Here is a 15,227-nt window from a genome sequence, read left to right as displayed (position 1 = left end):
GGGACCCGAGGACGTAGAGTTTTGTCATCTAACCCAGCTTGCGCGTTAAAGGGGGGGTGCCTGAGCATCACGACTCAGGGCTCCTACCGGCTCTCCGGCCCTCACCCTCTGGTCTGCCCACGGCATCGCGCCCCGGCATACCAGCGAGGGCTAAGACCAGCCTGAGAGCCGGGACCCGAGGACGTAGAGCATCGGAATCTAGCCAAATTTGCAGGAACACACTCCAAGATAAGGCCCAGAGCCAGGCGCAACCCGCCTTGAGGTAGGGCCCCATGAGTCCCGCGCTGGCTCACGGGTGCCCAGATACACCTCGTCAAGCCCTACTGTGCTAGCCACGTGTCAGGGCGGGGCTGTACACGCCCCGGGGGCTCCTCCCGGAGGGGAGCCCCCTCCCACGCACCAGTGGAAGCACCATGCTCCGCGCTGGCTGACGACACTGCCGAGGAGCGGCTATGCCCGTACGCATACGGAAGCGCTATGCTCCGCGCTGGTGATAAACAACTGAGGGTGGCCCCCCGGGCCGCATCAACCTCAGGGAGCCCAGAGCTCAGTGTCTAGCCTCATCACAACGCCTCCCCTTGGGAGTGCCGCGCGAGGGGGCTGGGCACGGGGGCTACGCCTGGGTCACGCCCAGGCGCACGCCACCCAGCCAGCCCCCCCGGGCCTGGTTCGTCGCGCGTCCCTCCCCGAGCGGAGCCAAGGTATGAAAGCCGTTTGAGCGTCAAGGGGGACTCCTGAGCATCGCGACTCAGGAGCCTAACTGGTCACGTAGCTCCTCACTCCTTGGTCCTGTCCTGGTTTCCGGTCGGGGTTAACGGCGGTTGAGGTATGCGCGGGGCCGGGCTCTGCAGACGTAGAACGGTAGATCCACCCCCACATCTCACCTCCCTACTTGTTGTTCGAGCGCCAAGGGGGACTCCTGAGCATCGCGACTCAGGAGCCTAACTTGTCACGTAGCCCCTCACTCCTTGGTCCCGTCCTGGTTTCCGGTCGGGGCTAACGGCGGCTGAGGTATGCGCGGGGCCGGGCTCTGCCGGCGTAGGACACAAGCAAGTAGGAAGGAAATAGCGCAAATTTCAAGGAATTCAAAAGCAAATATTACAGTCCATACTGTTATCGCAGCACCAAATGCAAGTTTTAACGCCTCCCCGAGGCCTGATACATGTGCAGAAACTAAAAGCAGGACGGGAGCCACAACGGAGTCACTTGGCGACCGTGGAGTCGCGCGGAGCGGGTTCGCCTTGTGGAGCTGCCGGGCTAGCAGCGCTCCGCTTCGGCCTGGTACTGAAGGCCCAAAACTTCCCCAATAGAGCCTCCGAACGACCCTTCACAGCCTCAGCAGCGGCAGCGGCATGCTCGCCACTCGCCGGCTCCAGCAGGCTGTCGAGGTCGACGTTGGGGTCCTGAAGATAGATGTGGGTGAACACCCGCGTCAACGCCGCAGAAGACAAGACGCGCGCCTCGGCCTCAGCCGTAGGGCCGAGGCCAAGGGCGACATCGTCAAGGGCACAAACCAGGAAAGGAAGCAGCTTTGCGCGACCGTCCTCCTCGCCGGCCAGCGGGCTCTCCAGGCCGCTCTCATAAAGCGTCTTCAGTGAAGCTCGGGCCTTCTCCTCCATCTCCGCAAAGGCCACACGATCCTCGGCAAGAACCCGTGCCTTGCCGTCCAACTCAACCTTCCTCGCCTCCAGCTCTTGCTCCAGCACGCCTAGGCGGTCACGGCGCTTCTTGAGCTTGGCGTCCCAGTCCTTGACGGCCGCCTCGCGAGCCTTCATGCCGTCCTCCTGCTCTAGGCGAAGGCGAGTCTCCTCGGCGAGCCGGTCCTGCAGGCCCTTCAGCTCGCCCTTCAGCACCTCGCAATGACCTCGGGCATTAGCCGCCTCCCCCAAGGCGGCATCACGGGCAACCTTCGCCCCAAGAAAGGCCTGCTTCTCCTCGTTGCAGGCCGTCGAGGCCTGGACCAGCGCTGCCCGAATCGAAGCATCGGAGCGAATCCAGCCAGAGGCTAGCTCCAAGCGCTCGACCACCAAACGAGGGTCGGCGCTCAGAAGATCCCGCCACAGACGGTCCAGTTTAGCAGCAACACAATCCAGGACAGTAGGAGGAGACGGGGAAGCAGCAGTCGGCGGAGTAGGAGGAGAAGGCGGCAGCGTGACCACAGTGTCCTGAGGCGGAGCCTGCTGCGCCCCAGCGGCTGTGGCGACGGCGTCAAGCGGGGGCGCCTCAGGGGTCGCCAGGGCCATAGGAGCCGAGCTCGCCCCAGCCGGCTCAGCAGGGCCTCACAGGGACGCCTAGGCAGGAGAGGCCCGCGCATCACGTTCATCTTCTTTCGCGAGCAGAGGCGCTGCCGCGGATGGAGTCTCAGGAGCCCCCTTCGGCTTCTTTGCCATGGGCGCTAGCCTAGCCGGGAGATGCGAGCGTCAAGCCTCGGCGACGAAACAAGAAACAAGACAGGGATCAAGCACTTACAAGTTGTTGCCCGCAGACTCGAGCAGCCTCCGGCCGTACTTGAAGCCCGAGAGCCGGTCGCAAGGATTAGCCTCAAGGAGCGCGGGTGTAGCTGGGGCGCCTGCGGATGGCCTCGGGGCTGGGGCGGACCCGTGGGGGATCAGCCCAGTCCGGTCCTTCTTCGGAACCGGGGGTAGGCTCCCGCCGCCCTGCTCGCCATCACCCTCGTCGTCGTCACTCAGAGAGAGGCGGAGAGTGCGGGACTTGCGCCGAGGAGGTGGAGCCCTTGACTCTGCCTCGGAGTCAGCCCCCTTTTCCCGCTCCCCTTCCTCCCTCTCTTCGCTGGAGTCACCGGAGGATACGTCCACAGGGTCCTCGGGAGCCTCCGCGGGCACATGCCCGTCCCCGTTGAGGACGGGCATGGACCCCACAACCTGCTCCCAGTCCTCACGAAGGAACAGGGGCGTCGGAGTGCCCTTCAACCTGGCCACGTCGCCCCCAACCAAAGACTGGAGGACCGCGGCCAGATCCTCATCGGCCAGGACCGCGGGGCTCGGGTGGGGCCTCCACATCGGAAGCGAGTACTGACGAAGCGGAGCCAGCTGATGCTCCAGGAACTCCCTCACCAGCGAGGCGCCAGTCAGCTTCGTCGCCGCCATGCTGGCCGGCCTCAGATCCGCATCCATCTTCTCCAACACTAGCCTTGCGCGGGGATCCGCAAGCTCCACTCGAGACCAGTTGTCGGAGCTCGAGGGGAGCCCCGTGGGCAAGGCCAGCCGGGGGTGGACGCGCCCAGCATCAACCAAGACCCACTTGCTCCTGAAGCCCTCAATCCTTTTCCCGGGATTCGAAATGGCGATGGAGCTACCGTATGCGACGAAGCTCGCACACGCAGAGACGGAACCGCGAGAGGGCCAGAGGTAGAAGTAGTGACGCAGCAGGGCCACTGAAAGCTTCACCCCCACGTGAGCCTCGCAATAGTAGGTGAAGATTGCCATAAGGAGGACAGAGTTGGGGTGGAGATGCGGAGCTTGAAGGTTGTAATGGCAGAGGACGGAAAAGAAGAACTCAGAGAAGGGAGGCACCAGACCGGCGACAATGGCGCTCATGAAGAGCGGATAGAAGGTGCTTCCTTGGCCCTCAGGGAGGGCAGAGCCGGCCTTGAACACCTTCGCCCCATCGATGCCCTGCGCTGCTGCCAACTGGCGCACCCGGGCAAGGCTCGCCTCCGACACATTTGGCGAGTCCAGGGCGGACGAGTACCAAGCTCCGGCCGGGGCCTAGCGAGGCGCCATGTCTGGCTAGGGCGCGCGGGTGGAGTAGATCTGGAGATTTCGAAGGAAGGAAGGAGAGGCGCAAGAAAGGGGATCTGAGCAGCAACTGGAGAGAGCAAAGGAGGCAGAGGGCAGATGCCGCTCCTTATCAACTAGTGCGGTTGCAGAGCCGCCCATGTCCAATCAACCGCCACGCGGCGCCCAAGGCCGCAGGCTCTTAGGGCCCGCGACGCTTCGCACTTTCCCTTTCGCCTCTCTGCTCGGCCAAGTCCAGGCGCGCCTTGGGCCCGGGGGCTACTGTCGGCGTTCTGGGAACGGGGGTCCCCAGACTTGCCTGCCTGCGGCCTGCAGCATGGCTCAAGGGGGCCCAGCACGGCCCATCTTCATCAGCACAAGCTCAAGACCCTCGCGAGGGGCCAAGCCTCGCGTGGCGGACGACAAGGAGCTTCCTCAGGCACGGCCTTGTCAGGCTTGCTCACGAGAAGGCGGAGAGTTCAAGGCGGGGTACCTCGCGAGGTGCCCATAACGCAAGCCATGACGACCAAGGGCGCCAGCCGGGCGCCAGCCCGCGCAGTGTCCTTCTTTCCTCTTTGGTGCAAGGGGAGCAAGCACAGGCGAGAGCATCAAGCAAAGGCATCCATTTCGGTGCAACAAGACCAAGACCAGTCCAACGGCAGGATGGAGGTCACCGTGGAGCCCAAGTCGGTGTCACCACCAGAGCCTTTGATAGGCGAGGACCAACTTTAGTCAGGATAAGTGTACTAGATGTTCCCCTTCGAATTGGCCAATTGTTGGCGCCCTTCCCGCTGAATATTTGGGAAGAGGCCCAGGGCCTTCGCCTATAAATAGGACTAGCCACCCTCAGGGTAGAGGGACCCGATCGATCCATCCGGCCGGCAAAAAGAGAGAGACCACAAGAACAGACCCTCACGAGGCTGTTCTTCCTTGTATTGTTCATCATCAGCCCAAGAGGCAATCCACCACACCACACACTGGAGTAGGGTATTACATCGCAATGGTGGCCTGAACCAGTATAAATCCTGTGTCACTTGTGTCGTTCTTCTCGTAGTTTAGATCGTAGCGATTCGGCGAGGAACAGGTAGGTAGGAGGCAAAACCTTGGCGCGCACCCCAGTGTTCGAACCTCAAGGGTCTGCCGGAACCCTAAATCCGACATCATTCTTTTGCAAAAATCTCTGCATTTTGTGATGCTCATCCACTCTTTCTCATCTATAACTATTCACAGGGTCAACAGTCAGTGTATTCAGCATGTCAGACCAAAGTGACAGCCAGGACAGGGAAGAAGAGCAGATTCACATGAGTGAGGGCACTAGTCCCTCTAGTTCCTCAGATGATGGCAACAGAAGCACTCCTAGCAATTTGCCCAAAGCAGCCACAAGAGCCAGAAGGAAGAGAACCTCAGACTCTGAGGATGAGGACTATGTGGCAGCTGAAGATGAGGCTACTTCCAAGAAGGTAGTTCTCAAAAAGGAGTATGGCTCAGCAAAGACCACAAAGCCTGGACTTAATAGGAAGGTCCCTGCCAAAAGGACACCTATGCTGAAGGTCAGAGGATCAACACAAGTACCTGAAAAACCCGATCTCAAAGAGCCAGCTGCAGAAGGAAAGAAGAGGAAGGAAAGGGTCAGAAAGACCATGGCCAGAGTTGTTGGACAACCTTCCATGATGGAAGAGGAGGAGGAAGAAGAGGTTGCTGCACCAGCACCCAAGGCACATAAGCTGATGGGTGATGCTATAAAGTCAGGGGCTGCAACATCAAAGCCCAAAGAAGCACCCAAAGCTGCCTCCAAGCCCAAGAATGCACCAAAGAGGAATACCAGGAGTATACCAGCTGCTGAGAAGAACAAGGCCCCAGTGCCTGAAGTTGCTGCTGAGGAAGATGATGAAGGACAAGTCCTGAGGAAGCTCAAAACCAAGATTCCAGACCATAGTGATGCTCATCCTGTGGCTGAGGACATGAATATCAGGAGAGACTCAGGGTTGAGGCTATGGAGAGAGTCAGATCCATATGCCACCAGGAGAAGGACTGCTGTTGATTACAGGTTCCACACAGAGGAACAACAGGATTTCTATGAGACAATCTTGTTGGACAAGAAGCCTATAGTGTGTGATATGAGGTGGTTCGACTGGACCTACATAAAGGAGAATGAAGAACATTATCTTGGAGTGTATGACAACTTCAGTGCGTGTGGAGTTGCAGACTTTGTTGGGCAGAAGCTCACAAACTGGAATGATGAGCTCATTATGCAATTCTACCCCACAGCACATTTCTATCCAGATGGCAGGATAGTTTGGATGTCTGAAGGTACGAGATACCAATCAACTATTGAGGAATGGGCCAATCTGATCAATGCCCCAAAGGAGAGTGAAGATGACTTGGACGTTTATGCCAAGAAAAAGATGGGTCACAATTCTATGTCACATATGTACAAGGATATCCCAGACAAAGCTCTTGAGACTTTCAAGTTTGGGTTAGTCCATTTTCTTCTGTCCGGGCTGCCAACGATCAACTGGATCCTAAGGCACACTCTTTTTCCCAAGTCAGGTGACCACAACATGATTAGAGGGCATGCAATCAATTTGCTACACATATTTGATGTGCCACAGAAATTCAAGGTCATGAGCCTCATGGTTGAGACTATCAAGAGGACAGCAGCAGACCAAAAGAGAAGTTGTGGATATGCCCCACAAATTCAGGAGTTGATTAACTCAAAGATGGGCACAGGAAAGTATCTGTTGGATAAGAAACTCTTTGCTCTCTATCCAGACTTTGAGGACAATCAAGTTGTGATGAATGAGAATGAACCATCATCAGTACCAGCTCAAGAGAAGAAGGAGAAAGCAAAGAAAGAGAAGGCTGCCAAGATGCCAACTCAAGAGGAGGCATCTGAGTACTTTTTGAAGAACAAGCAGGACCAGCTTGGTTACTTGATAGCATCAACTCTGAGGATTGAGAAGGGGTTGGCCACCCTAACTCAAAACCAGGAGAGCCTGGAAAGAATCATGGAACAAAAATTCTATGATTTAGATGTCAAGGTAACTGAGATTCAGTCAGTTGTGGAGCAGCTACATGATCACATGCAGGAGAGGAAGGGCAGGACAACTACTGATGCATTTTCCAGAGTGCCTCGAGCTCAGAGATCAGCTGCAGTGCCAGTGACAGACACCAGAGCCACTTCATCTGCACCAGCTACAGCTCTAGTGCAACCAGCTCCAGCACCAACTCCTTCAGCTCCATCCACATCAACTGAAGTCTTCGTCCAAGGAGCCATCTCTACACCACCAACTAAAGACCAAGCCTGAGAGACGATATAGTACTATGCATTTTCTAGGAACTTTTTGGTAACTTGTTGCCAAAGGGAGAGAAAAATGTATAGATCATAGGCTTCGAGAGAGAGAGAGTTTGCTTTTTGTTCTCTCTTGTATTCTTGGTTGAACTTTGTTTGCTTTTGATTGCTTGAGATACTATGCTATTATCTGTGAGACATTGATGATCATGTGTTTGATCATAAGCTACACTTATGCTTGTTAGATGATATTATCTTACTTATCCTTATATGATCATTCACTTTGCTTGGTGATGAGTGCATGTATTCAATCTTTATTATTTTGAGCGCTCCACCAAGATGTATGAGACATGGAAGAGTAACCCATGAGCGTAATTCCTTGTGCATTTGTAGTCCAAAGCAAATCTTAAACTATGCACAAATTTAGGGGGAGCTCTTGCTTATCACATACTTCTCAAAGCGACGATGTTTTTAAATCTTATTATCATTTGTCGAAGCTTTTATCTATATATTGTCATCAATTACCAAAAAGGGGGAGATTGAAAGTGCAAATATCCCTAGGTGGTTTTGGTAATTCATAACAACATATAGCTCATTGAGCTAATGCTATTCCAAGACAAATATTTCAGGAAAGCTCAATGAATGGCATGGCATGGATGATGAAAGTGGATCCCTCAAAATATTAAGGACAAAGGATTGGCTCAAGCTCAAAAGCTCAAGACTCTACATTTTACATTTTAGTGATCCAAGATCACATTGAGTCTATAGGAAAAGCCAATACTATCAAGGAGGGATGATGTGTTGCTTAATGAGCCTCTTGCTTCAAGTGCTTAGTGATATGCTCCAAAAAACCCACAACTACTTTCTCACATCCACATATGACCTAAACCCAAAATCAAACTCGGCCCTACTGATTCTTTCTATCCGGCGCCACCGAGTTCAAATGTCATAGCTACTGCCACAAACCCTAGGCAAATCGGTCTCACCGATAGGGATCTCGGTCTCACCGAGATGGGATTGTAATCTCTCTATTTCCCTTCGTAACGTTTCGTTCTAACCGAAGTGAGTGATCGGTCCCACCGAGATTGCAATGTAAACTCTCTGTTTCCCTTTCGTAACATTTCGGTCTCACCGAAAAGAGCGAATCGGTCCCACCAAGTTTACCTGACCAACTCTCTGGTTAGCTAATTACCAAAATCGGTCTCACCGAGTTTGTGTAATCGGTCTCACCGAGATTACGTTATGCCCTAACCCTAACCATATCGGTCCTACTGAGTTGCATGTCGGTCCCACCGAAATCACTAACGGTCACTAGGTTTAATGAATCGGTCTGACCGAGTTTGTTGATTCGGTCCCACCGAGTTTGGTAAATTGTATGTAACGATTAGATTTTGTGTGGAGGCTATATATACCCCTCCACCTCCTCTTCATTCGTGGAGAGAGCCATCCGAACAAACCTACACTTCCAACTTACCAGTTCTGAGAGAGAACCACCTACTCATGTGTTGAGGCCAAGATATTCCATTCCAACCATATGAATCTTGATCTCTAGCCTTTCCCAAGTTGCTTTCCACTCAAATCTTCTTTCCACCAGATCCAAATCCTATGAGAGAGAGTTGAGTGTTGGGGAGACTATCATTTGAAGTACAAGAGCAAGGTGTTCATCATCAACACATCATTTGTTACTTCTTGGAGAGTGGTGTCTCCTAGATTGGCTAGGTGTCACTTGGGAGCCTCCGACAAGATTGTGGAGTTGAACCAAGGAGTTTTTAAGGGCAAGGAGATCGCCTACTTCGTGAAGATCTACCGCTAGTGAGGCAAGTCCTTCGTGGGCGACGGCCATGGTGGGATAGACAAGGTTACTTCTTCGTGGACCCTTCATGGGTGGAGCCCTCTGTGGACTCGTGCAACCGTTACCCTTCGTGGGTTGAAGTCTCCATCAACGTGGATGTACGATAGCACCACCTATCGGAACCACGACAAAAATATCCGTGTCTCCAATTGCGTTTGAATCCTCCAAACCCTTCCCTTTACATTCTTGCAAGTTGCATGCTTCAATTTCCGCTGCTCATATACTCTTTGCATGCTTGCTTGAAGTGTGTGATGATTGCTTGACCTGTGCAAAGATAGCTAAAATCTGCCAAAGTCTAAAATTGGGAAAAGGTTAAGTTTTTAATCGGTCAAGTACTCTAGTCACCCCCCTCTAGACATACTTCAAGGTCCTACAAATCTCTATATTCAGATTTAGGGGGATCCCTGACACTACCCCATGATGGGAGTTTGCAAGCAGAAGTGAAATCCTCTAAGTCCATGGTATAAGATTTGTCATAAAGGTCAAACATGACTAAAGGAGAATTACGCGAAGATGAAAACTCAAACCTCCTCACAAATGAACTTGTGAGATCATGATACTGGGGGCATTTGTCAGCTTCAAAGTCCTCAAGACCGGCATTACGCAAATATGCGCTAAATTCTTCTTTGATTCCTACTTGATTCATAAAATTTTCCGAAGGCCATTCACAGGGCCTCACAGGAGCATCTCTTGGTGGTTCCTCGTCAGCATCACGTATTGCAAGCCTGGGACCTTGCTTCCTTGAAGGGCCACCTTGGAACATCCTCCTAAACATATTGCTTCCTTTGAGAAATTTATGAAAATTTAGTAACTTCAAATAAAAGTGAACCAACTTCAATAAAATTGATAGCAACAACTCCTACAAGTGCCTAGAGCCTATATCAAGCATTAAAACTACTTGGAACCATATAAATTTGACATGCGAGCTCAAGAACATGGTCACATATGCAGCATAAATTTGCAATCAATAAAGCACTAGAACAAAAACTAATTGGACCAATGGAGGAGTCACATACCAAGGAACAATCTCCCCAAGCAGGTTTGTGAGAGGTGCTTTGAGGAAGGAGATCGAAAATCACAGCAACGGGGGCTGGAACTCGTGCTTGAGTTGGTTTTTCGTGTTTGTGTGAGACAGAGGAAGAAGATGGGTGCAGGGATAAGTGGAGGAGGGCCACCATGGACCCACGAGTCAGGGGGCGCGCCCAGGGGGGTAGGGTGCGCCCTCCGCGGTAATTTTTGCACAGTAAATCCTCAAATATTCCCGAAAAAATCATATTAAATTTGCATGGCATTTTGAGGACTTTCATTTTCGGGATATTTTTATATTGCACGGATAAGTCGCGAGACAGACAGAAAATACTACTTTACTTTATTTCTACTAAATAACAGAAAATATAAAGAGGGTACAAAAGGTTCTGCTTCTAGTTTCATCCATCCCATGCTCATCAAAAAGAATCCACTAACAAGGTTGATCAAGTTTTGTTAACAAACTCATTCCGATAATCATGGAACCCGAGAAATTTTGAATAGCACTAAGTTACCTCAACGGGGATATGAAAATCCCCAACAATAAGAATATCATACTTTTTCTTGATAGTAGGGAGAGGAAATTCAAAACCTCCAAATATAATCGATGGAATTTTTCCAATAGAGTTGATACTATAAACTTGAGGTTGTTTCCTCGGAAAGTGTACCGTGTGCTCATTGCCATTAACATGAAAAGTGACATTGCCTTTGTTGCAATCAATAACAGCCCCTGCAGTATTAAGAAAAGGTCTTCCAAGAATAATAGACATACTATCATCCTCAGGAATATCAAGAATAACAAAGTCCGTTAAAATAGTAACGTTTGCAACCACAACAGGCACATCCTCACAAATACCGACAGGTATAGCAGTTGATTTATCAGCCATTTGCAAAGATATTTCAGTAGGTGTCAACTTATTCAAGTCAAGTGTATGATATAAATAAAGAGGCATAACACTAACACCGGCTCCAAGATCACATAAAGCAGTTTTAACATAATTTCTCTTAATAGAGCATGGTATAGTAGGTACTCTGGGATCTCCAAGTTTCTTTGGTATTCCACCCTTAAAAGTATAATTAGCAAGCATGGTGTAAATTTCGGCTTCAGGTATCTTTCTTTTATTAGTAATGATATCCTTCATATACTTAGCATAAGGATTTGTTTTGAGCACATTAGTTAATCGCGTACGCAAAAAGATGGTTCTTATCATGTCAGCAAAGCGCTCAAAATCCTCATCATCCTTTTTCTTGGATGATTTCGGAGGAAAAGGCATGGGTTTCTGAACCCAGGGTTCCCTTTCTTTACCATGTTTCCTAGCAACGTAGTCTCTTTTATCATAACGTTGATTCCTTGATTGTGGGTTATCAAGATCAACAGCAGGTTCAAACTTCTACATCATTATCATTACTGGATTGGGCATCATCATGAACATTATCATTAACATTAACACTAGGTTCATGTTCATTACCAGATTGTGTTTCAGCATCAGACATGGAAATATCATTTGGATTCTCAGGTGGTTCAGTAATAGGTTCACCAGAAGTTTGCAAGGTTCTATCATTTTTCTTGTTCTTCCTTTTAGAAGAACTAGGTACATCGATATTATTTCTCTGAGAATCTTGCTCGATTCTCTTAGGGTGGCCTTCAGGATACAAAGGTTCCTGAGTCATTCTACCAGTTCTAGTAGCCACTCTAACAACATAATCGTTTTTCTTACTATTCATTTCATCAAGCACTTCTTTTTGAGCTTTAAGTACTTGTTCTATTTGAGTGGTAACCATAGAAGCATGTTTGCTAACAAGTTTAAGTTCACCTCTAATATCAGCCATATAATCACCCAAGCGTTTAATCATACAAGCATCTTGTTTTAATTGTCTACCAAAATAAGCATTAAAGTCATCTTGCTTAAACATAAAGTCATCAAACTTGTCCAAGCACTGACTAGCAATTTTAGTAGGAGGAACTTCAGCTTTAACATATCTATAGAGAGAATTTACCTTTACTACCTGTGTCGAGATATCGGGATCAGTAGGTTCTTCAGTGAATAAGGAATTGAGATCATATACTTCTTCAACATGCGGTAAATTAAGACCGTGTATTTCTTTAATAGGAGGTAAATTATTAACATCTTTAGCTTTAATACCTTTTTCTTTCATAGATTTCTTTGCCTCTTGCATATCTTCGGGACTGAGAAATAGAACACCTCTCTTCTTCGGAGTTGGTTTAGGAATAGGCTCAGTAATTGGCTCAGGAGCTGGCTCAGGAGGTGGCTCGGGAGGTGCCCAATTATTTTCATTTGTCAACATATTATTCAATAGAATTTCAGCTTCATCCGGTGTTCTTTCCCTGAAAAGAGAACCAACACAACTATCCAGGTAATCTCTGGAAGCATCGGTTAGTCCATTATAAAAGATATCAAGTATTTAAGGTTTCTTAAGAGGATGATCAGGCAAAGCATTAAGTAACTTGAGAAGCCTCCCCCAAGCTTGTGGGAGACTCTCTTCTTCAATTTGCACGAAGTTGTATATTTCCCTCAAAGTAGCTAGTTTCTTATGAGCAGGGAAATATTTAGCAGAGAAGTAATAAATCATATCCTGGGGACTTTGCACACAACCAGGATCAAGAGAATTAAACCATATCTTAGCATCACCCTTTAATGAGAACGGAAATATTTTGAGTAAATAAAGGTAGCGCGATCTCTCATCATTAGTAAAAAAGGCGGCTATATCATTCAACTTAGTAAGATGTGCCACAACAGTTTCAGATTCATAGCCATAGAAAGGATCGGATTCAACCAAAGTAATTATATCTGGATCAACAGAAAATTCATAATAATCCTTATCGGGAACACAGATAGGTGAAGTAGCAAAAGCAGGGTCGAGCCTCATTCTATCTCTAAGAGATTATTTACTCCATTTAACTAGCAACCTCTTAAGTTCGTATCTATCCTAGCAAGCAAAAATAGCTGCAGAAGATTCTGCATCAAAAAGATAACCCTCAGGAATAGCAGGCATATTTTCATCATCACTCTCATCATCGTATTCAGATTCAATAATTTCTATTTCTCTAGACCTAGCAATTTGCTCATCGAGAAATTTACCAAGAGGCACAGTATTATCAAGCATAGAAGTAGTTTCATCATAAGTATCATGCATAGCAGAAGTGGCATCATCAATAACATGCGACATATCAGAGTTCATAGCAGTAGCAGGTTTAGGTGTCGCAAGCTTACTTATAATAGAAGGAGAATCTAGTGCAGAGCTAGATGGCAGTTCCTTACCTCCCCTCGTAGTTGAGGGCAAAATAGTAGTTCGATCGTCTTTCAAGTTCTTCATAGTGTCCAGCAGGTATAAATCCCAAGTAACTCAAAGAATAGAGCTATGTTCCCCGGCAACAGCGCCAGAAAAAGGTCTTGATAACCCACAAGTATAGGGGATCGCAACAGTTTTTGAGGGTAGAGTATTCAACCCAAATTTATTGATTCGACACAAGGGGAGCCAAAGAATATTCTCAAGTATTAGCAGCTGAGTTTTCAATTCAACCACACCTGGAAACTTAGTATCTGCAGCAAAGTGTTTAGTAGCAAATTAATATGATAGTGGTGGTAACGGCAACGAAAGTAAAGACAACAAAAGTAATGTTTTTGGTATTTTGTAGTGGTTGTAACAGTAGCAACGAAAAAGTAAATAAGCGAGAACCAGTATATGGAAAACTCGTAGGCACCGGATTGGTGATGGATAATTATGCCGGATGTGGTTTGTCATGTAACAGTCATAACATAGGGTGACACAGAACTAGCTCCAATTCATCAATGTAATCACTACAAAAAATACACTTCCGTGATGATACGTGTTTGTCACAGTAGGTCGCGTTTTTTGTCATGCATGTACATCCATGATAAATTTATGACAGAATCAAGATAGTCATACCTGTGCTGTCGTAGAAGTGTTCCATGACATTACCAAAATTATCATCACGGAAGTGTCCACTTCCATGACGATAAATCGCGCATCACAGAAGTGCTTTCATCAAGGGTGACCAACAAGTGGCATCCATCGTAACGGAATGCTGTTAAGCTATCGGGTCGGGTTTTGGATCCGATAACCCATTAACAGCCCCGACCAATGGGAAATTTCCACGTGTAAAATTCTTATTGGCCGGACGAAACACGTGTCGGCTCGTCAGTGGGTCAGATAGGCGCCTATGATATGTTGGCAGATGCCACGGCCCACCACTGGCCCATTTAGCTTACAAAGCCGGCCCGTTTGACTTGGTCAAAAGTTAACGGGCTGGCCCATGAAAAGCCTGTTAATGGTCTCTTCGCAAATAGCCCATTTTACGACCCGTTAGGCACTAAAGGAAATCGGCCCAACAACGCCATGTGGCCCATCGAATATAACACCAGCCCATTCCACTTGCGGCCCATGTATGGCCCATGACGTCTTTCGGCCCATATGAGGCCTTCGTATCTTTCGGCCCTTTACAGGCCCACGGTGACTCTAGCGCATAATGAACAGTAATTTTCTTTGTACCCGTTAACGGCCCGTGATTTACATGGGCCGTTTCCAGCCCGTGTTAGCTTTCGGCCTATTGACGGCCCATACGTTCTTGGGCTCCTTTTCGGCCGATTACTTCCGGTCCGTTACTGGCATGTTCCCCTAATGGGCCAAATTCGGCCCATGGCAGGAGTCGGCCCATTACTGCCATGTTCCCCAAATGGGCCAAATTCGGCCCATGGCAAGAGTCGGCCCGTTACTGGCCTGTTACCCTAATGGGCCAAATTCGGCCCATGGCAAGAGTCGGCCCGTTTCTAGCCAGCCCGTCCTATATTCTGGCCCATTAATGACCCGTTATGCCTGTGATAGAATTAAGCTTTTATAGTCCTACGGCCTGTTAACGGCCCGTTACCGTGCTGGGCCGATACCAATTACGCCCGATTACGGCCCATGTAGACCCATTTATTCAACGGCCCAAGGCCCATTTATCGACGACCCGAGGCCCACCGATTACAGGCCCATTTATCGATGGCCCGTAGGAGACCCATGGATCCTACGGCCCGTATATGGCCCATGGGTAGTTGCGGCCACTAGCAAACCAGGGAAAAAGAAGACCAGGAAATAAATAAGGCCCAAACTAACGCTAGGCTGTTAAGGCGATTGCACAGATTACATCCACTCGGCATCAAAGATCGCCACCAGTGCAAATATAGGGAACACCCTACACTATACAAAAATGGCTTGCTGTTTTCTTCAGCCGGTGGCTGCACGTTAAGAATAAATTTTGTATCGCACCAAAACAAATTACAACTATATAACAAAA

This window comes from Triticum dicoccoides, chromosome 5B (assembly GCF_002162155.2).
Source record: "Triticum dicoccoides isolate Atlit2015 ecotype Zavitan chromosome 5B, WEW_v2.0, whole genome shotgun sequence".
Taxonomy (NCBI): domain Eukaryota; kingdom Viridiplantae; phylum Streptophyta; class Magnoliopsida; order Poales; family Poaceae; genus Triticum; species Triticum dicoccoides.
This window is presented reverse-complemented; position numbering follows the sequence as displayed.